Consider the following 23,246-nt stretch of genomic DNA (forward strand, 5'->3'; position numbering starts at 1 on the left):
CGCACCGAGCCTTTGAGGGGGGGAGTGCCTCGCTGCGTGCATAACGGGGAAAAAATATATATATATATATAATAAGAGGGGGGGGGCTGCCCCGGGGGTGGCTGCGCGCCCAGCCCGGGGAGCCGCGGGGCACCGCAGGGGGGTCCGGGGGGGGTCGGCGCCCTGTGGGGTGCTCGCAGCCCGGCCCCCAGCCCCGGGGGGGGAGCACAGCACCGGGGGGCGCCCGGCACCGACCCCCGGGGGGCTGCACCACATCCCCCCCCCCCAAAAAAAAAAACACAAAACCACCCCACCGCCGGGGAGCAGCGCCCGGCTCCCGCCTGGTTTTGTGGTCGTGGAGGGGGAGGAAAAATCCCGAACCAGGTGAGTTCTGCTCTTGTTTTATTCTATCCGGTTCTCTTCTATTTTGTTCTCTTCTATTTTAATTATTCTGTCTTATTTTAATTGTTCTTTTAATTATTCTATTTTATTTTAGTTATTCTCTTCTATTTTATTTCATTTCTCCTTTTTTTTTTATTCGCACCCCAATACCTTTACCCGCACGGCGCGTTTCCCAACGCGGGGCTGTGCTGTGCCGGCTCTCCCGGGTTACTGCTATTGAAAAAAAAAAAAAAGCAATTTTTTTTTTTTTTCTTTAAAAAAAAGCCTAATTAGAGCACTGATTAGCGGACCCCTCCCCGGTCCTTTGGGGGCGATGCGGGATGGTTCGTGCCGGGTACCGGGATGCTGGGGGACCCTGCCCTGTTTGCATCCCATACGGTGCAGCGGTGAAAAATCAATGGGGTGGGCTTTTCTTCGCTGTACTTTGCTGCTGAGATGGGGAAAAAATAAAAGCTTTTCAAAAAGTCACATAAGGTTTTTTTATTATTATTATTATTATTTTTATAAAGGATGGGGCTTGTGGTTGCTGGTGTGCGTTGCCTTGGGGTTTCTCCTGTTTGTCCCCCTCATTCCCAAGTCCTTGCCCATAAAGAGGGGTCCGGTGGAGCTGTGCATCCGTCTGCGAGTGGCTTTTTCGTTTTTGTTTTTTTTTTCTCTGAGCCGTGTCAGGAGTGCAGATTTTCAAAGCTGTCAGTTGGACAGCCTGATGTTTTATTTCAACTCACAAACTGTTGAATGATTTTTTTTTTTTTTTCTTTTCCCTTCTGTTCAGAAACGCGATAAGGGCAGATATTTTGAACTTCTGAAAAACTTTGTGCCCCAGCAAATCTCTGCCGTGGTGCAGCTTTGCTTGCTCCTTGCTCTCTCTGGGATCTTCGCGTGACCGCTGCTGCGATATTGGTGCAAGATCCGAGGCATTTTCCCTAGCATGACATCAGGGTGCTTTCCCCTCTCGTATTTCTGCAGCCCCTTGCGGAGCACAGACCTCTGCCTTGGTACTGGTGGCTGGAAAAGGGGCGAGGGCAGAGGGGTGCTGCTCCTCGCATCTCTCCGTGCCCTTTAAACTGAATCCACCCTAAAACTCCTTGGAGCCTGTCCCGAGGGCAGGAAGAGAGCGTAGAGCTGAGCGGGTATTTAATATTTTATTTTTTTCCTCCTTTCTCCTGCGTATTTGCTTCTGCCCTTCCCTCGTGTAGTTGGCACTGGGTGTCCTCTGGCAGGCTGTCCCTGAGCTGCAGCTCTGGGGATGGGTGACATGAGTGCAGCGGGGACAATGAGCCTCCCTGTTTGGGTCCAGCACCCGCTTGTAAACACTCTGGGCTTGGGGTGCCCCTGAGCAGCACTTCGTAGCCTCCCTTCTTGCAGTGAGCTCCCGAGGGACGCACGCAGCATCCCCCCCCCCCCTCCTGGCATCCCTTTCATCGCTTCATTTTCCTTCCTCTCTGGTACAGACTCAAAGGGGAAGAACACCAGTGTGTGCAGGAGGTGCCTTTGTTTAGCTATTTTTTTTTTTTAATGTATTTATTTCCTGGAATAGCATTTTCCCCTTTATTTTATAAGGGAGGGAACCGGCAATCTGATCCAGGGTTTCCCTTCCTGGCTGTAAAAGGAGAAGTTTTATAGCAGCAATTTTGGTAGCTGTGAAGTGAAGGCACTGGAAATGAAGTGATAATTTGCCTGGGAATTGTGCTGGGAAATAGTGATGCAGACGGTGTAGAGAAGGAACAGGATGTCCGTGGCCAGGGATTTTTGTAGTTTAAAAGCAATGACATTTTTGTGATGTCACCATTTCATTCTGCTTTCATCTTTATATACCTGTGTGTCATTCCATGCGTATTGCTATTTATGCTTGTCTAATCACTACTCCAATTATTAGGTCTCTTGAATTTAGGAAGACTTCTAGCAGCGTTGTTTTGTGTGCTAGCATTTTCAAGCTATGTGATACTACAGCAATAAGTGGATTAAAGATGTAGTCCAGAAATCTACACTATTAATAAGATGAAAATTTGCTTTGCAGCGACAGAAATTGAGGGAAAAAAATGGATCAAAAGCTGCAAATCGCTCATGAGATGAGTGATTCCAGCGACACCACAAAGACGAGCGAAGTGGCCCTTCCTCCTGAGTAATTTGTGTCCTGATCCTGCAAGGAGCTAAATGCAATGTTTGCATTCGCTGTGCTTCAGGAAGCCCCCAAGATGCCAATTGCTGGAAGCAGAGGGACTCTTCCAGCAAGGCAGCACTAAAAATTTCCTCTATTTTATTTTTCCCCCTTAATTTCTTATTTGTGTCCAGCATCTGAAAAGGGCTTCAGGGCTAGATTGTTCTCTTGGCTGTACCCTATCCAGTTTTTTTTTTGGCTGGTTGGTTTTAGTTCATTTCTGGATCAAACTGCATTTGGTGTCATTGGCTGGTGTACTGGTAAAAGGCAAAACTGGCTTTATCACTAACATCATCCACAGCCCAGAGCTGCTGCACAGAGAGGTGCGAGCCTCCCTGGAGGCTGTGGTGTCTCCCAGCCTTATGTTTGGAGGACCAAAGGGCTGGGGAGATGTGAGGAACTTGGGGAGACCCAGAGCTGCAGCAGACTTGCTGTCTTTTAAGTCTTTTTTAAGTCTTTGCTACAGAACAATGGGAGGCTGTGGATTTTCTAGCTGGGAGTCAGGGCCTGGTGAGGAAGTTGGAGTTCCTGGAGAAGCAGCGGGTGGGTGAGGAGGGCCCTGTGCAGGGGCTGAGCAAGTGCTTCACCAGCAACTTTTTTTCCCCCCTTTTCTTATTTTTACATGAAATATAGCCAAGCAAGAAATTGTTATAGCTGGGAATTAGATAAATTCATTTTCTAATTAAAAAAAAAAAGTCTTATTTTTTTTTAGGGCAGGACCAGCAGCGTGAGTGCAAGCCTTGCTGTCAGCAAGTACAAAGACAGGAGTGAGAAAATTTGTGGTAGGGGCTGGTTTGTGCACTTTGCTAAACAACTGCCCAGGCAATAGGAAAGTTTGAGATTCATTGCAGTAGTGGGATTGGCATGGCAGAAGCACACTGGGTAGGTGTACCTAGCAGTGATGAGGCTGTTTAAACCAGAAGGCTTGCATGAATGCTTGCAAAACTTCAGGGCAGGAGACTTGGTAGGCAATAAAATCATCTTTTGTATTACAGGTGGGTTTCCAATGCTAAAAACATCCACCCGTTTGGACAGGGCTTGGGGCAGAGATGCTCAGCACCAGCCCACCTCTGGCTGGAGGACAGATTACATGACCTCAGGCAGTGCTTTGATTTACTCTTCAGTTCCTGTGATTTCATTTTGCAGCAAGTCATTTAGCTTCCTGCCCCCCCCATTGATTCTGTCAATAACTGACTAAATCTTCATTTTATTTTTAATGGCTCTCTTACAGTGTGAGACAACTGTCCTGTCCTGTTTGCCATGCAATCCCGGTACCTTTTGGTCAGCTTCTGCTTAAATTATGAATTTCAATTGAGGGAGTTGGGTCAAACATTTCTTAGGTGCTAATATGTTGAATTAATTAGGGCAGAACAGGGATGAACATGTCCCTTGTCAATATTTAGACAGAATGAAGACCCCGTGAAAGTATGTCACTGTTATAGTAGTTTCATAACTCATCCGTGCTATTTAGGGTTGGCCCTGAATATAGGGCAAAAGCAAGGTATTAGTGAGATGTGTGTTGTAGTGTCATTTGACTTTGCCCTGCATAGATAAAAATCATTGGAGAGCTTTGTTGCATTGAGCTCTAGATAGTTATAGAGGCTGCAAACAGCTTGAGAGTTAATTGCTGTTTGTCATCCTGTCTCGCCCGGAGTTACTGCTCTCCCACTTCTCTTTGTGCAGACGTGGACTGTTCCCTGATGTACTTCAGGCAAAATTTAAACCACCTGTTTAAACTAACCTAGCTATTACTTTCCAGAGATAATTAGGGAATACTTGTACAAACAGAGGAAGAAACCTTCAGTAAGATTTTTATATTGCTCAAGCTGTATGGAGTTCCACTGAAATTTGCTACTGTCCTGTTCAAGATCTGTGAATACCCTACTTACTTACTCTCCCTCTGGAAGAAATACTTCCTTTTTAAGGCACTGATGAAGTAAAAGCTAACTGTAACCTTTAAGTATCTGAATGGTGTTTTCTTTTAGACCTTGAAAAGACAGAAGAGGAAGGAGAAGGAAAGCTGTGCTGGCATGAAAAAAGATGAGCTTGCACATGGTTTCCCAAAAGACTGTATCCTGCAGGGTGAGTTTAGAAAAGGAAGGAGGAAAAAAAAAAAGATGTTAGAGATGCCAAAGTGTACAGAAGCCAAATAGCGCCTGGGTAACTCAGGCCTGCTAGAGATGCTGTCCACGAAGAGAGGAACACGATGCAGGGCCCCAGCAGCCTGACCCACGGCTGCCTTGGGCTGCTCCTCATCTGCAATAAAGTCACAGAAACCAAAATTGTGCTTTTTGATTGTGCATTCAGCGAAAAATCAGTTGCTCGAAGGGCAGTGTGTGTGCATTTAAAGTGGGAGTATTTCTCGATACAAATCCATCCTGTTATTCTCACAAGGGAATCATCACGGATCCTGGTCCTGTGGGATGGTGCTGAGCTTTGGCACTGGTTTGTTGGGATGTGAGAGCCTGTACGTGATCAGTCCATGTGCTTTCAGGTATTTTTGGCTGATCTGTGCACCCATGGAAGGAAAGGAGCAGCTGGGATTGCCCCTTTGCCTGGCTGTGGAAGGATGCAGCCGCTTCTCAGAGCAGCCAGCTGGTTGTAAGGGCTGTCTCAGCTGGGCTGGCCCTACTGAGATGGCACTGGCTCAAAGGGGACTGTTGACGTGCTTGTGCCCATCCGCTTTCTCCAGTGGAGGATTTTCCTCTGCCTGAGCCTTTCTTTGCCACCCACTCCACTGCAGCCACCCTCCCACTGCATTTCTAGGTAGTGATGCTCAGCAATAGCCCTGGGGAGCTTTGGGTACTCCCCGACCACAAATGAATCTGGGGAATGCTGTGAATGGGCAGAAACAGTGACTCTTAGCTGCAGAAAATGTGACACCAATAGGGAATGGGCTGCTAAAGATGTTGGGTGGAAAGAAGGATGTGTGTCTGATTAGCAAACTGGTCCCCCTACACTCTGCCCTGTGTTGGGTGAATTGTAAGGCATGGGAACTTGTTGAGCCCTCCTGTCTTTCTAGCAATCGCTCTTCTGCTCTGAATAACCATTCACCCGTAGATACCAAAGTGATGGGAACTGCGGTAGAAGCCAAGATCCATCCGTGTTAAGGATTTAGACCAGTGCCTTTGTTTTGAAGGTGAATGCCAACGTTCAGATTTACAGTCAAAGAACAAGTGGAAAGGTTGCCGAGATTAGAAAAGAAGTCATGTTTCTAGACGCCCAGATTTTGGTTTTGCTGTGTTGCAGAGAATGCTTTCAGTAATAAAAAGCTGACTTGAAAAATAATCATTAGCGCTTCTCTGTGATTTAAATTTCATTGCCTGAACTCAGTAATGGAAAATAGATCAGTCAAAGCTTTTTATCTAACAAGTTTATAAAGGGAGCCAGCTTCATTTCTAATTAGTGAGAAGTTCTCTGTGGGGCTATCTTTTGTGCTTCCCAGGTCTAATGCATGGTGTACTTGTGACGCTTGTGGATGCAGCACTGAGGATATTTATTTCAAAGAACATCCTTTCTTAAAAACACAGTAAGACAAACTTGTATATAAACTTATTTCTTGGACAACCTGATTTCCTGTTAGTAGCCTCAAGATATCCAGTTAGGGGTCTCCATGCTGCAAACAGAGCTCTTTGTTGGCTTATTTTCCTGTTGCTTTCTGATGACAAAGGGAGTTTTTACCTTCTCTAGCTCAGGAGCTTCAGGATTTATTACAATGGCTGCTGAACCTGATCGAAAGAGAAGTAGAGACTACCACTTGAAGAAAATAATCCTTTTGTTTGTTCTTGCTCTATAGCTATTAATTCAAATACCTGAAAAAATAAACCTAGGGTTGAGAAAGCTTTACTGGCTTATTTAGAATCTCGAGAGAAATCAGATTATTCCATTTGGAGATGAATAAAATATTTGGATGTGAGAATCAGGTAGCCTCTGTCCTTCATCCTGAAATTGCTGTGGGGATATCGGTTAATTTTTGTGCATCAAGAGGGAGATTAAGAGAAACAACAGGCATTTTATTCGTGCATCTTCCCTGACGTCTGTGGTGCGTCATGTCCTGTGGAGAAAAGGTATTAACTTCGATAAACCTGCGGTAATGAGTTTAATTAAAATCTCAGCAAAGACTGAAGTGATCTGTAGCTTTCGCAAGGCAGCAGGGGCAGGCTTGGGGTTGACAAACATCTCTGGGCTCCCAAGGACACTGGGGGAAGGCTGTTCCCAGCATTTGGTTTCCCGTAGGACCGGTCACCTCACGGTACGGATGGGTTTTATAGGCTGAAAGTTCAACCTGTGTGACGATGGCTTTGGGCTTTGCTCCTCTTCCCTAAAATCCCTCTGGTTCTGTGGCACGACTACAGAAAAGAGATTTCACTAGAAAGGGGTCATTTTAACACAGCTTGCAGCTAATTCCATGTCCTCTATCTAAAATCTGCTCGAGTAAAGCCAATGTCTGCGCCATCCTCGGTTCCACCAGCCCTGCGGCAATAGCGGCCTCCAGAGTCTCCCCATACTGTAACCAACAAGATCGTGGTACCCTCTAATTTCTTACATATGCATCTGATAATATTCAAATCCCACTGGAAATACTTGCTCTTGAGAGTATTATGTTGTTATGGGGCAATTCTTGAACAACCCTGGGGGTGTGCATATAAAGATAAATCCTGCAGAGGCTGTATCTGAATTGCACGTACCAGAAGCCTAAAACATCAGAAGTGAAGCCGGTGCCTGATTTCTCTATTGCATTTGTCCTTGTTCTGAACAATTTGTTCCTTCTAAAAAGGGAACCGTGCCCATTTTCTTCCAGCTACCAGTACTCGCATTTCAAAAATATGGTAGTAGCATTTTACTCAGAGAGATGGACGTGTGTGTGCGCACATGTTGAAACCCCCAGATAAACCCAGATTTCTGTTAACTCTCTAATTTCAGCAGCTGAATGGGAACTCTGGAGTTGAGGTCTTAAAATTCAGGCTAACGGATTTGCGCTTGACCTACTTAGGGAGAACCGTGAGTGTGTGGCTTGGTTGGAAACTGCTCTGTGGTATCTGTAGGAATGAGGTTTCTTCTTGGGTTCTTGGATGCTGCCATGTACTGACCATTCCTTGTATGGATATAGCATGTACCTGGTGCAGGATCGAGCTGTGCCTTTTCACAGTCAGTAACCCCACATCTGGTCTCTTCTACCTCCCCCCAAAACTGGAAAACAATTGTAAGTATATCAATACTGTGATCTTTAGGTAATTCTTGATGTTTTCATTAGGTTTGTAAACCTCAGAAACTAATTTTGTTAATGTATAGAGTTGTCCTATATTAGGAAATCTTTTTCTTCTCATTTTATATTTCTTATTTCTTCTCTTTATGTGTGTGCGTATACATATATATATATATATATATATATTTTAAGTAGCAGTTCTGTTATCACAGTCCTGCAGAAAAATCGTGTTGGTGCATTTGCGCTTGACTGCACAGGTAGTCAGTCCCCACATGGCACCAGAAAGCAGTTACTAAAGTGTCTTCGAATACACAGCCTCTGACAAGTGTCTGCTGGGATGTTTGTGCTTTTCCCTGCCCTGTTGCGTGGTGGCCATGCCTGAACTTTCTGCTGCAGCCATGAAAAAAGCCCAGGGAGTTTTTAAAGCTCCTCGTGGAGTTGCTGCACTGTCAGACACATTTGTGCTTTCACCATTAATCATTTTGCCATATACATCATAAACCTAAAATCTTTTGTCAGTGGCCATCCCATTTATATCAGTGTTGTCTCTAACCTGGTGTGCCTCTAGATCAAGAAACTACCTGCTTAAAGCAAGTCTTAATGTTAATGTTATGATTTGGGATTGGACTCAATGATCTCTCGAGGTCCCTTCCAACCCCTGTGATTCTGTGATTTTCTTTTTCCAAGTTAATTTTCTTGGGACAGTGCCCCCAAACTAGTTCACTTTGCATCCATACGTATGGTATTTAATTTAAATACAGCTGGTATTTAATTAAAAAAAAAAGTTTTTAAAACAAATCCCCTCTAGTTAGAAACTCAGAACTGAAGAAATTCAAAATTAATTGAGTATTGACTTGTTCAAGTAAACAACCAAGGAATACATTCACTGTGGGCTGAGGCTAATTCTGTTAGGGTAAAGGAGGCTGATTGTGAAATAAATATTAAATAACGTGTCTCATTAAGTTGTGCAGCTTTACAAAAGCTGTCGCCACAGGGAGGAAAAACCTGGCGTGAATTATTGTTTGTTTACTTCAGCTGTCAGTCATCGCGGCGGCGAGCGTGCTGCATCAGCTCGTAGAGTAGCCGTCAGTAACCAGGGCATCCCGCTTCAATGTCAAACGCCTTGCTGAAAAATGTGTGAAACTGCATACAAAATTCTTTCCATCGTGTTAACACATCTTTCACAATATTCCTTGGTTTTGCTTGATGACATCAGTTCTCGGAGATGCCAGAATGCCGTAAATACCTCCTGTGCGATGCCGGGTGATGCTTAGTTAATGAATGTCTGTGTCTGGTAGTCTGGAGGGATTGTCCATGCCTGGCTCTGCCTCTGATGCAGGGTTTGAGTCATTCATTTCTTTTTGGCCATTCTTGTGTTTTATTTATCACTCAGATCTTATTACCAGTGGTGAAGTCTTTGACATAGGGCGTTTTTTCTGATAGTCCCCATTTCATACTGTGAGAATATGGAATTACCTGTATCGTGGAGGTGCTACAGTAGCAAAGGTAACCAGTGCATGGGGAATAAATACCATTAGTTATTTAGGGAATGCAGTCTCTTCTGTTTCACTGCGAGGAAATCTGTATATAATTTGCATCTTTCTCTAGAAGGACTTTGAAGGCAAGATGGTTGAATTCTGCATCCAACTGCTTTATGGTTAGAGGCAAGGCATTCCCAAACTTTCTGTCTCTCGGTTGCCTCCATCTGTAAAATGGAGATAACCTCAGAGGGATGCCTTGAATATTCATCAGTGATTTATTGTTTGCTGCTGATGAAAAGTGTTACAGGCAATGTTAATGAAGTTTATAGCTCAGCATTGATCAGTATTTCAGACATCCACAGTCTCCACACCGAGCACTAGCAAATTCTTAACTGGACTCAGACTGTAGATGACAATAATAACTCCGATTTATGCAAGGCTTTTCCTTTGGAAGAACTCCAAAGAATTTTATAAGCTGTCATGCGAGCCATGGTGTAACTATTGCCTTTGCAGCCACCAGCTCTTGGCGAGGTGCTGCGTGATGGGTATTGTAACACAGTTGGCAGCTGTGTGTGAGAGGAGAGCAAAAGAGGAATAATGCTGCATGCGGTGGGGATGGCACAGGCAGGCAAATAAGGAGACAAACTAGTACTACCCGAATTGTGAATTATAGCTTTGAGATGATCTGTGATTCCTAGAGCTCAAGTGACTGTCATGCGAAACGAGGCATTTTTGTTGCAGTCCCACTGTGCTGTGATTTGGGTTCAATTCCATTCAAGCAGAAAGAGCACTGTTTGCTCTCAGGGGGCTCCTTCTTGCAGAGCACGTGCTTTTCTGGAGATCTGCATTCAAATACTGCGGTACAACAGTGTTATTTCAGGGATTCCTCAGCCTGGATGACTGCACATATCATGTCCTCTTACGGAGACAGAAGGCACAGTCACTTGCTGTTTGTTCATCTAAAAAAGTTGAAAGCCAAGCCCAAGCAATTTGCACTCCAACTGAAGTTCCCATTAACCCTAAATCCTTTTACAAAGTGCAAATCCCTTAGCAAAGATGTTGGCTAAGGGGCTTGTTAAGTTCAGTTAGGTTTGTTCCCTGAGTGATGGAGCCTCGCCTTCTTCCCTGAGTTGGAGACACCTAGGATGGGTTATCTGAAGTTAAATGTTGTTGTAGATGCCAAACACTGTTACTGGAAAGAGATTTGGAAGTGCTCTGAAATGCTTGTCTTATTCACAGATGAGATAAGGAGTCCAGACCTTTTATAAAACTAACGTGGACGTTTCAGTAAGCTCCTCAAAGGTAGGTAAGAAGAAACAGTGCCACAGTGTAGTCTTCCATGGCTGTATCACGTGTTACTGCTTTTAAAGACTTGACAAAAGGTTCAAGCTGTCAAACGATTTATTAACAAGAGATTCATCAGCTTCTGTGGATGCCATGTGAGAACACTTTTCAGAGAGGTTTTGAGCACTTCAGGAAGTGCTGTAGCTTCAGAGGCTCAGAACCACTAAAAACCAAGCCAAAGAGGTTCAGAAAGTAGATAATGCAAATTAGTAGTGATGTCTGGAAGGAGCTACGATGGGAATATGTGGGGAAGAAATGTGTGGCTGTTGTGTGTGCTCTTGCTGGACAGGGATGAGTGTCCTGAGCAACCAGGCAGCTGCAGCCAAACAGAAATGGCAAGGGTAAGGGATTGTGCACCTTCACTACAGTGCAAACACTCATTTGGCCTCCTCCTAGGTGCTGGTTGGTCAAAAAACTTATAGAAATTGGATTATTTTTGTAATTTTTGCTGAAACAGTCTTTCCTTCAGGGAATTCTGAGCCTGCTGGCCAGCCAGGTTAGGTGATTGCTAAAGCCTGCTTTCCTTACAACATGGAGTTAGGTGTGCATAACACTTCTAATGAAAGGGGAGCTTGTTGACTTCAGGTGCTTGTTTGGCAGTGTTCATCCAAAACTCACCTTGTTATGGAGAAGAGCTTGCATTGTATCTTTAGGCTTGGTCCCGGCAAACCAGTATTTCTGTTTGGAGCACCATTACCCCTGGGCTAATGGAGACCACATTAGTCGATAGAGCAGAGCTTGAGGCTTGGCTTCCTGCCTGTGCCTCCCAGTTATATGCTTACACTGATCTTTACAATAAAAACAAAACACAGTAATTATAGCCTGCTGGCTGAGTTTATATTTTTGGTATATTGTGTCGCTGGGACTCTGAAAGCCTCTGAGTCATGGATTCTGGTCTTTCTAGATATTTAAAACCCAATAAATTCTATATTTTGCTAAACCCTAGACCCCATTGAATATATGTAGTGATGACAGTCAATGACTGCATTAATGTTTAATCCAGTACATTTTTCAGCTTTAGGATCTCATTCATCCATATTGCTGCAATTGATCCCTCCTAGAAATACTGTGGTAATTAGAGGAGAGGCTGATTTGCAAGCATTACTGTGACATGTATAACCAACCTGTCTTATTTTGATCCTTTCATTACCTCTGCTTATGACTTTAATTGTGTACCATCTCGAGTAGGACCTGCTGGTTGTGCTCTGAACGAAGGAGGAGCGTGAACTTTTCATTTGCATGTTAATGGCACTTTGTCTGGAAAGGTGTTATGGGGATTCAAGCAGTGCAGTGCAGAAAAAGATAACGTGTCCGGTATGGAATCAACTTTGATGGATAGCTGTTCAGATATTGCTAATAATTAGGGCCTTTTTCTTCTGATATTTCAAATGCACCTTTCAAATAGACAAGGCAATCGGCGTGATTTAGGAAGAGAATTATCCCGGAGAACACCTTCCCATAATCAGCATCTATCTCCTCCTAGGAAGGAAGAGCTCGTAATTTGCATGCCCTTTCAACGGTGAGGATGTATTAATTGGGTCTTAATGTGTGATGTGCCACAGAAGGACGCATTGGAAAATGTTACACACTGAAACTAGCTGGGTTTCTCATGTGTAAGGTGAGCATGTTGCTGGAAATGTGGGTTATTCTCAGTAACTGCAGTGAAGTGCTGGTGTACAGGCTATCTTGTGAAGTTAGTTTGGCTTAGAGGGCTTTGTCTAAGATGTTTTACCCTCAAACTTACGATTTTAAAAAGGAACATCTTGTATTTTATCCTAAGCCTGAAATGGTTCCCAGTGTTACATACCTCACTGTGTGGCTGAGGTCATTTTTCTTCTTAAAAAGGGACAAACTCCTAATGGTTGTTTTGACCATAGCTGGCAAAGCCATGGTACTCCCCACCACTCCTGCTTTTACGTGGGAAGGACTCGCTCTGAACAGTTACAGAAATCCCTGTGAATATCAAAAATGCATGTTATGACGCTTCTTCAAATCCCTCCAAACTCCCTGCTCTCCTGATGTCCCTTCATCTGTTACTTTTTTCTCATCTTGCCTGTGTGTAGCGATAGCCCTGAGGTGGAAAATAATGCTTACTAAGGGATTTTTATGTAGTAAGGAGTACAGTGAGGTCATCAGCCTGGCTTGAGTGTTACCCCTACCCAGATTAGAAGTTACTTTTAAGAAGGAAGAAACAGGAAAAATGCACATACTGGTTGTGCACAACTTGTTCTTTCTTTGAAGTCTAAAGGATGTACGTGTGGGCACATGTGCGTGGTGGAAAGCGTGCTTTTATGCTCCTCACAGGAGTTAAATGCTGAGTGATTTTTTTGAGTCGTAAGTCAGACTTCCCAGACTTTCCTCTTTCAACATGGTAGCCCCCACCAAATTATAATATATTATTTCAAAGCAGAACTCATTTTTATGTTGTTGGAATCTGTACAACCTTCTGTAGAGCCTGGTATATATAAAGCTCGCATCGTGCAAGCCAAAATAGAGCCAAGCAGCAAACACCAGGAGCAAGAAGGAAAAGCTGAGTGTGTGAGGTAGGGAAGCCACATGTGTGGGATCTGTAGCACTGCTCTTGTTTTCTTAAAGAACCAAGCTGATGATTGAGTGACTTTCATGTTTGACTTGCTGGTTGTTGTAATACACGATGAATGAATAATTTAACCTCAGTGCAATATTATATTTTTAATCGTGGCTTCGTACACATTCATTACAGCATACAACACTCATTTAGGACAGATCTGGATTGTCCTAAAAATGCATTTATGCTAAGTGTGAAGAAGATGATGTTCATAGCCATGCTTGGGCTTTATTTTGCTGCCTTTGGGGCAAACACAAGATGACACAGACCTACTCCAAAGAGCATGTGCTGTCTTCACTGACTGTTTAATAAATATACAAATGGTGCTTTCTGTGATCTTCATTATCTGCAACTCCTGTAGTCCTACCTGGGAAGCCTCCCTCTGTGCTAACCCAATTTCATGGAGGGGGAAGAGAGGCTGTTGGATGCCAAGAGAAGAAACTCGAACCAATTTAAGTGGGAACCTGGAGCTGCCAGCCTTCACCCCATGCAGGGCATGAGGCCACTGCAGAGCAGCAGAAACAGAGCCAGCAACCCAGGCAGCGGATTAGAGAGCACGCAGTGAAAACCCAGATTTCTTCGCTGGAAATAAAGTTCTTCACTGCAAAGGCTACAAAAAGACTTTTTTTTTTTTTTTTTTAATTATTTCATTGCCGCTTTCTTTCTTTTTTTTTTTGATGTGGAGCATTTGTTTTTTGCCACAAGCCAGCCCACATCTCGATGCCAAAATGGTGCTTAAACCTGTCTGCTTGTGTTGCACCACAAATGGGGTACTTGACACTTAATGCCTAAATTTCCACGATTCCCCTAGGCTGTTTTGTGCTTTTGACAGCAAACCCAAAGCTTATTTGGAATTTACAAGAGCGTGGTTTATTACAGATGCATGGCTCAGCTGTGGGAAGTGGTGACTCCTGTTCGGATTGGCATGGAGATCTGTACTCTAACCCGTTTTATGCCCGGTTGAATTCAGATTCCTGGGTCTGATGCACAATTTCACCAGAATATACATGGCCTTTGTAATTTTAACAATGAAATATTTTCTAATTTTTGGCAGAGGTGACCCTAAGGCTCTTGACCTTGTCTCTGTAGGTATCTGGCTGTGTCTGTCAGGGATTAGGGACACGTTTTGCCATTTCATCCTTGCCCCCTCCTGGCTGCATTTCTCTTGTTTTGGCCATGCTGCACCAGGTGCTGACGCTCCTCTCTGCAGAGGTGCCAGCCATGCTTGCGGTGCTCCAACAGCCTCTGCGAGGCATCTTTATCCAAGATCCTGTCTTTGCACCCTGAAACCTTTTTTTTTTTTTTTATAACTATAACCAAAACTGCCTTACAGTTTCTTTCCACCACTTTTTTTTTTTTTCCCTTGTAAACTTAGATTTTAGAATTAAAATGTGTTTCTTTTAACCATAATCTCTAGCAATTCTGGGTACTGCCAGCTAAGCAAATATCCCAGTCTTGATGAACACAGTTTTCAAGCTCTGTTACCACTTTTGCTTTTTATCATGTGTCTATCCAGTTCTTCAAGCTGATTACATTTCAGTTCTGCAGGCGACTATTACATTTGTGCTAAAAGGGAGCTATTAGTGGTAAAGATGTCAGTCATTAAAATAGTTGGCGTTTAGGGTCATCCCTTGGAAAGGAGCTAAAAAAAGGAAAAGCAGAGGAGTTTGAAAAGGTGTTTCAAAGCTGGAATTTGCTTTTTTTTTTTTTTTTTGCTAGAATTGCCTCACTACAATAAATTAGTGCAAGTCTTTGCAAATTCCCTTATAACTGAGAGAGAGAAGTTGGGGAGAATAACACTGACTTTGTAAATCTGCTTTCAAAGTTAACTTTTAAGGTGATACTTCTGGAAAAGTCCCTTACACAGAACATTACGGAGTGGGTGAGTTTGGTCTTACGGTGCCACTTCAGGGCAATGCTTCAAGAGCAGTTCTTTCTTTGCTTCAGGGATGCTGCATCAGACGTGAAAGCTGTCCACAGCTCATGGCAGCTTGCTCTGCAGCTTGAGCTGGCGCTTGTGCATGGCCTGACACTGCGTGGGAGTGGGCTGGGGACAGCAAGGCTGCCCTTCTGTTTCGTGGAATTAAATGGCAAATTGAAACGTTAAGAGGGAAAACTGTGTTTTGTTAAATGAAAATGCCTTATGTTCAGCTTTGAGTTACAATTATTGTTATTGGGTAGACAGCCCGTTCTGTTAAGGAACAAATGGTGGCAGTCCAAATAATTTTGTATCAAGTTAGGGAACGGCAAAGAAGGAATCAATGCGAGATGTTACATACCCACACAAAGGCACAAGCACAGTCTGTTTGTCTCCTGCCATTTCCTCTGATAAGCCATATCCTAAAGAAAAATGTCAAAGTGTATGTGTATTTAAGAAGCTGATAATGGCAGCCTTTTTTTTTCTGTGACTTATTTAAACCACACTTTTCTTTCAGGATTGTGTGTCAAGATCGTGAGCTCCTGAATGTGACTAGCTGGTATTAGTGTCAGGACAAAGTCTCCTAGCCAGGATGAAAAACATTTTCTCTGCAACATCCTTAACGGACTAAAATTGGGTGGTGTCCCAGCGTCAGCCCTCTGCAACACAGCAACTTACAGACAATTCTTTTAACTTGCTTTGGTGTTCTTTGATTTCCTTTTTTCTTCTCAGCCTACCTTTAACTCCCTTTTTGCCTGTGTTTTGTCCTTTGCCTGTCCCTCCCAGTATCCACCCCCTCACACAGCAGTTCAGGAAAGCTCTGCACCCCAGATGGCCAGAGGGCAGCAGCCCTTTGTGGTGGTTTCACACCACAGGGCAGCTGAGCACCACCACACTGCTCTCCCACTCCACATCCCAAAAGGAAGAGGGGGAGAAAATATAATAGAAAGGGCTCCATGGCTGAGGTGAGGACAGGGAGATTGCTGACCAGTTACTGTCACGGGCAAAACAAACTCAGCATAAGGTAGATTAATACAATTTAGTGCCTATTACAAACAGACTAGGGATGTGAGAACTAAAAGCAAACTACAAACACCTTTCCTCATATGCATCCTCTTCCACCTCCTGAGCAGTGCAGGTCAGTGGGGGCTGCAGTCCGTCCCTGACACTTTATCTCCACTGCTCCTTCACGGTCACTCTCTGCCCCTGCTCCCTGTGGGGTCCCTCCCATGGGATGCCATCCTTCCCGAATTGAGCCTGTAGAGGCTGCCCACAGGCTGCAGCTCTTCAGGAACTGCTCCCACACGGCTCCGTCCCATGGGGTCCATCCCCCAGGAGCACACTGCTGCAGCACGGGTCCCCCACGGGCAGCAGCTCCCCCCAGATCCCCTGCTCCTGCATGGGCTCCGCTCCACGGGCTGCAGCTCCCTGACCTGGAAAGCCCTGTTGTCTGTGCTTTTGGCTTATTTTCTGGGTGAAAGTGCTGATTCTCCTTGTCGTGGCTGTAATTGCAATAACTCTAGCAACCTCAAAATTGCAGCACTGTGGTGTGGGTAAGGGTTAATGTGTGAGTCTTTTGTTACACAATCCAGTGTTTCTGAGCTGAAAAAATATTGTGGAAATCTGTTTATCCCATCCTGGATGCAAAATGAGGTTTTTTTTTTTTTTGGATGTTCATGCTGCAGGGTCTGATCTGCAGCTCTGCAAACACAGCCTGTCCTTGGTCAGGGAGAAGGAAGATGAGGGAACGCCTTCCTTTTACCACATATATAAAAGATGAAGGATCCAAACTAGTTACCCTTGTACATCCCATTGCCTTGAGCTAATTTGCTAGGGCACCCCTGATCTCAGCTCAGTGTCAGGCTGAAGCATGGCCTGGTGTGGTTTGTTGTAGCTGTGAAGGATCCGCAGGGCGAACAACCCCCCAGTGCCCATTGCTTTGCTCGGATGTGGCCCTCAGTATATGTACTCAGTGAGTTTGAGTGCGATGCTGCAGTGTTGTACCCTAGCCGCTTTTCGGAGAGTTTAAGCGCAGGCGCTTGTGGTTTTCATTAGTGAAGGGACTGCTTTCCAGGGCGCGGTTGTGCAACTTTTGCAATCCCGGCGGATGGGGGTGGGAAATGTGGCAGGAAAAAGCCTAACCCACAGAGGAGCATCGCTTCCAGCAGCTTATAACAAACACGATTCCTTAGGGTCCTGTTGTTCCTCCCAGACAAAAGAGCCGGAGCCTGGGATTGCAGAGGAAGGCTCGCAGGAGGGGAAGGGCTGCACATAAAACCAGCAGAAGAAGCCGTGGTGGTGAAAATCGGTGACGTAAAGCTCCTGTGTGGGCATCCTGCGCTTCCCAGGCTTGTAGCGTGCAGCCCAAGAACAAAAGGCAGCGAGCACGGCTGGAAGGAGCCGGCTCTCTGGGGCCCTGCTCCTGAAGTTACAGCCAAATTAGCTCCTGCCTCTATTCAGCAAATCTGCTCTGATGAAATGTGTGCATTGCTGGTGGTGCAGGGTTCGCTGAATGTCTCGAGTTCACGAGCAGTTATTAGGAAAACATTCCCTTCTAGCCATGAAAAAAGGCATTTCTGTTGTCTCCTCTCCTCCAAAACACACAAGTTGGAGAGTCAGGGATTTTCTTTTGCCATGACAACCAATGAAACTGCAGAGCCACGTGATTTCTCTATCCTTCCTATGATTAAATCTTTTTTTTTTTTTTTTTTTTTTTTTAAGGGCCATGTTGCCAGCAGAGTTGGGAAACATCAGGTGTTATTTGTTTTTCTCATGTAGATTAGGCAGGATTTAATTTGCACGTTTACTTGGGAGCCTGAGTGAGCCGGGGGATATTGATATTTCCGTGATTCATGTTATGAACAGTGTCTTAGTTCAGAATTACTATTTTGTACTGAAGCATCATTTTTTTTGCTCTTTCCTGACACTCTGGTATTCTTAATGGTGTCCTGGCTGCTGCAGGACAAAAACCACCATGGGACCTAGGAATGCTGCGGAACAGTGGTGAGGTCCAGAGACCTAAGCCTTGGGGATGCTTTTTATGTGTCATACAGACAGATCAGAGAGAGACTTTATGACCCAATAAATATCGTCTCATTCTTATGCTGGGGAAAGGTTTCTGAAAATATAAAGAGTGAATGGACACGCACAGCATTCGGTGCCTAGTCCTACTGCCACGGAAATCCATGCAAGGTTTGGACCTTGGATCCCCTGGCTCCAGTTCTGAACACTTCACGTGAACCTAAAGCCTAGGGCTGGTGTTACTGTCAGCAGGCTCGAGTGCCGGCATTTATCCTCTCTTTTAAAAATTGCTATCTTCTGTCAGGACTTTCCCCAGGGTGCCAAATATAGATTTGACACTGAAAAAAAAAATAAAAGAAAAAAGAAAACTGAGAGCAGCTCTGTTGCTAAGGAATAAAAATAAGTGGTCACAAATACAGAGCTGACATGCATCCAGCTTCTCCATGACCATGAAGCTGTGTGCGTGCGAGTTCTGTAGCTGGGTGACAGCAAGCACTTCCCAGGCTGCACGCGTCGTGTGGGCATCGGTGCCTAAGGAGGGCTGTCTGTTTGCTCTAGGTAAACAAAAGGAAATAATTTCCTGCTTCCTAATATTAGCCCTGAAGAGGTCAAAACTCAAGTCAGCCACTGCCAGATCTGGATGAGTAAAGGACAAGTTCTGAATTTTGATGTGTAGCCCAGCAATGTCTATATTGGAAAAGCCCTGAGAGATTATGTGTGTGATAGGAATATATTTCTGAGCAAAGGGTGTGCGTGTGCTGGGCATTGGAAGATCTTGGGCTGTGTCATAGGGCTGTTGTATGTGGACAGCATCAGAAGGGTGAGCATCAGTGCTGCAGAAGCTGCAGTTGCTCCTTCTTGTTCTCTACAAATGCAAATCTCTATCAGCAAATCTCTGCAATAATTTATTAACCTGGGTGGCTGGAGACATGGAGAAGCTGAGCAGGGAGCAGAGGTGAGCAGAGGTGAGGACGTGATTTATGTGGGCTAGAGACTGCTGTGACCAGCGCTGTAGTTTAATGTGTGCATGCACATCATGCATATGCAAAGCATTTTTTTTGTGGGCCTCAAGGTACCACTTGCTGTACCACCTCTAAATAATAAATCTAAAGGATCTTGCCTCTGGAACACTCCCCCCCCCCCCCCCCCCCCCCCCCCGTCATCCCTGCACAGATTTCAGGCCTTTAGGTAAGCTATTTGAGTAATGTCTCTGCAGAGGTAGGAGACCTTGAGCAGAAAGCTTCCACCAAGAGCTGCTTTTTTGCTTTTGGGGATTTCTTTTAGTGTCATTTTTAACCCGCACAGACTCTTGAATTGTAGCCAGCCACCCTACATGGGAAACTATACTTTGGCAGCGGTTTAGGACATGCAAAAAGTACTTTAACCAACTATAAGGGGAATTGAAAGTTGCCTACGTGTTAGTATGTGAGCTAAAATTTTGCCAGAACATGAAAACAGAATTGTAGTCTAGGCTGGAAAAGACCTTCAACATCATGAAGTCCATTCCTTACTGTTTGAAGAGACTGATGATATCCTTATAAAGCCCTTACACAGGAGCCATCTTGATGAGAAATTACCATTACAGACATAGTAGTGATGATAAAAATACTTTTCTATAGAAATGAAATTCTGGGGGTGCCTGTATGGCCATTACCTGCAGAGTTGGGATGGTTTTGTGTATCAGTCCTGTTTTGTTCCCCCTTTTCCATCTGGGAGCTGCTCCACTGAAAACAAAACTATATTGCAAGTATAATTGGAGCAGGCTTTTTTGTTAATTTGCAACAAATCCTGAAATGATGAATAGATGCAATAGTTCATAACCTGCCATTACTTCAGGCATCGGAACAGGCTGCTCAGAGAAATGGTGGAGTCCCCATCTCTGGAGGTATTTAAGGGACATGTGGACATGGCACTAAGGGACATAGTTGAGTGGTGTGGCAGGTTGATGGTTGAACTTAATGATCCTGAAGCTCTTTTCCAACCTAAATGACTGATTCTATGACTTTCCATATGGGAAGTATATTTTACCTGCATTGCTGTGCATATACATGCATCGTTGCAGGATAGGGATCAGGACTGCACTTCTTCTAGCCAAGCTTTTTGGGTTTTCACTAAAGTTGCAGTTTTGCACTTTGCTTCAGGCTATTTGGGCCAGCAGGAACTGCTGCCTGTCCTTTGTCCTGGGCTCCTGCTGCCTCCCCTGCATCTGGGGCCCTGCAGTCACCTACACCCGAGATCTGAGCCAAGTAAAATCTAATTCTGCTCTCCCATCCCCAAATTCTTTCCCATCTGGAACAGGTCCCAGCTGGCAGGGCTGGGAATAGCTGGGGACCTTCCCTTGGAGGCAGCAGGGCTTAGATCAACTTAAACCAGTCATGAAGCTACACCCAAGTCTCTGTTATTTCCCCTTTTCTCCTCCCTCTGAACAATTTGTTTTCATGAAACATCTGCTGCTCTGGCAGATTCCTGCAGTTAAAAATGTTCTGGCGCCTTTCCTTGCAGAAGTGCAGCTGCCTGCATATTCCCTGTCAGCTCAGCTGAAGGTTTGCTGTCAAATGACAGCATTTTTTAGAGGGGAAAACACTTGTACTGGTGGCATGGTTTTGTTACGAGGAAGAAATGTTTGTGTGTGCCCTTCTGCGTCTTCCAACGCACAAGCATATATGATGCTACAGGTAAAAGGTGTTTTCCTTATGGAAATAATAGGATTTTATTAATTGTCTCTGTTAGCTGATGCTATGGCATTTCCTCTGCCATCTTCACAGGGGTCTGTAGCTCTTAACTGTTTTATGGTACTCCTCCATCACTTCATTTTCAAAAAGTATTAATTTCTGGAAGAGAATTTTTCCTTTAAAGTGCCTAACAAAGGCAGAATTCCTTAAAGACAAAGGTCTTGGCTGCAAGTTGCCACTTTTCCCATTATGGTTGCACAGATGCGTAACGCAGTGTGGCTGGCTTGTGACGAGTGTGTGGCTGAGAAAGAAGCCTCTGCTTGAAACATTACTGCTTTGTATCCTCATGCAAGTGTTTGTTAAACACAAAACAAAATAAAACTTTTTTTTAACAACCCTGCTCTGCAATAATAGGCTGTACTCTTGAATTGCTCTTTGCCGGGCAATGGCACTCAGGAGGTTTCTCTTAGCACTGTACAAATGCTGAGGGCTGGGACAAACGAGACAGAAACAAACACAGATGGTTTATTTTTAAGTGCCTTTTGACTTGCCTGCTCTTACACCTCATCTGAGACTCTTGCATCTTCAAGGTAAAGTGCTGCAAAGTGGCAAATGCTACTGCTTTCTGAAATCCTTCTTGTAATTGCCTTGTTCTCTCCTACCTCTGGGTACATGGAAGTGCTGGGCAGCTAAATGGCCTGCCTGAGGCCATGTGCCAAGGCAGCAGCAGAGCAGCACATAGCCCTGGAGATGCTAGCCTCTCCCTTGGTCCTCAAGGAGATGCTGCCTCACAAAATCCATATGCAGATGACCCACTTAAGGCAACTTACCTGCATGCTGCTAATAATTGCCCTAATAATTTTGTGCTTCTTCCTGGAAAAAAAAACCTCTTCAATTGGCTTGGGAAGACTTTGTTACTGTGCTTCAGACTGTGATTTAAAACATATGAGAGGTGCTGTTTAAGGATTGAGATCCTCATTGAAACATTATCTGTCCAAATAAGAAGGATGTGATTTATTTATTTCCAGAGGATTGTGATCTATCTTCCTCCCTTCGTCCCTTCATCAGTTTCTACAGTGCATGCACATTACAGCTGCAGTGTCTTGTTTTTTGCAGTCTCGGCTTTGATTCTTACTGTTTTAAGAGAACTAGCACAAGAGCATGTAACTGTAGTGGAAGGGCATGCATCTTCTCTTTGGAAATTTGGTGAAACAGGACGCAGACTGTACGTGGCAGAGATGATTAACAGGTACTGTGTCTGTTCCTCAGGAGGTGAGTCTGACAGAATATTAATAAGATCAACTTAATGGATGAAGTATGACGTCAAGAATGATTTTCATCTTGCTTATCAATTCTTCCCTTTACTGCTGGTATTGCTGATTTATTATTATATTTTGGAAATGTTGCTTGTAAGTCTGATATATCTGCCCCAAGCCACCAATCCAGAAGCCTATATACGTACACATATATATATTTGTGGATACTGTTGTCCATTTTGAACAAGCAGCAAACTTTCATTTTAATATAACAGTTAGCTTTTTGATTGCCTCAAATAGGCAAAGATCCTTTACCATTCACCCACATTAATTATTGCCCCATCATAAGCCGCAATTTCTCTTTTTGTTACCAAAGCCTTTAGTGATGCCACATCACCACAATGGGTGGTGAGGCACTGGCACAGGCTGCCCAGAGGAGCTGTGGATGCCCCATCCCTGAAGATGTTCAAGGCCAGGCTGGATGGGACTTTGAGCAACCTGGTCTGGTGGCAGGCGTCCCTGTCCATGGCAGGGGGTTGGAACTGATGGGCTTTAAGGTCCCTTCCAACCCAAACTATTTTGTGATTCTATGATCTTGCTGTCAGTGTTGCTGAACCGTTACTTCATGCCCATTAGCGGAGGTTTGGTGGGGCTCACTCTCAGTAGAGATCAAGGTCCTGTTGCCACCCTGAGGTGGACATCTCTGTGGCATGTATTTGTCAATCTGGTTCACAGACATATCGCCTTGGGGCCTAGTCACTGTGTAAGCAGTGTAAATACTTTATTTCTACCCATTTTTGGTTGTGGTGATACACATGAAAGTTTTGCAGCACCATGTGTTTCTCATTGCTCAGCGATTATTTTGTGTGAGCAGTGACTTGGTGCTGAAGCAGGTGAGCAGTGTTCTCACAACATCATCCTGGGGCTGCAGCCCCTATTGGTGTATGACCACCCTGTCATCTGCATTTCTCACCATAGGTGCTTGTACTGTTAGAAGACCCTGGTTTGCCATAAATGTGGGATTTGCTGTCTGTGCTGTTACTTGGGCTCAAGGTGTGAAGCCCTCAGACATGGGTGTAGAGTCCTTGCAGAGAGATCTTGACAGTCTAGAGTGCTGGGCAATCACCAGCTGCATGAAGTTTAACGAGCAAGTGCTGGATTCTGCACCTGGGAAGGGGCAACCCTGGCTGTACATACAGAGTAGGGGATGAGAGGCTGGAGA

General features: G+C 44.6%; 1 protein-coding gene across 2 annotated transcripts in view; it reads left to right on the top strand.

The window, feature by feature from the left end:
• Positions 1 to 2: 2 nt before the first annotated feature.
• The window catches only part of RAB30 (RAB30, member RAS oncogene family), a 47,594-nt gene continuing 24,350 nt past the window's right edge, over positions 3 to 23,246 (top strand). For both annotated transcript variants that reach the window (XR_011089839.1, XM_068660176.1), the window contains exon 1: positions 3 to 363. The gene's annotated coding sequence lies outside the window, so the exon portion shown is untranslated. The remainder of the gene's footprint in view (positions 364 to 23,246) is intronic.

The sequence above is a fragment of the Anas acuta genome, chromosome 1 (assembly GCF_963932015.1).
Source record: "Anas acuta chromosome 1, bAnaAcu1.1, whole genome shotgun sequence".
NCBI lineage: Eukaryota > Metazoa > Chordata > Aves > Anseriformes > Anatidae > Anas > Anas acuta.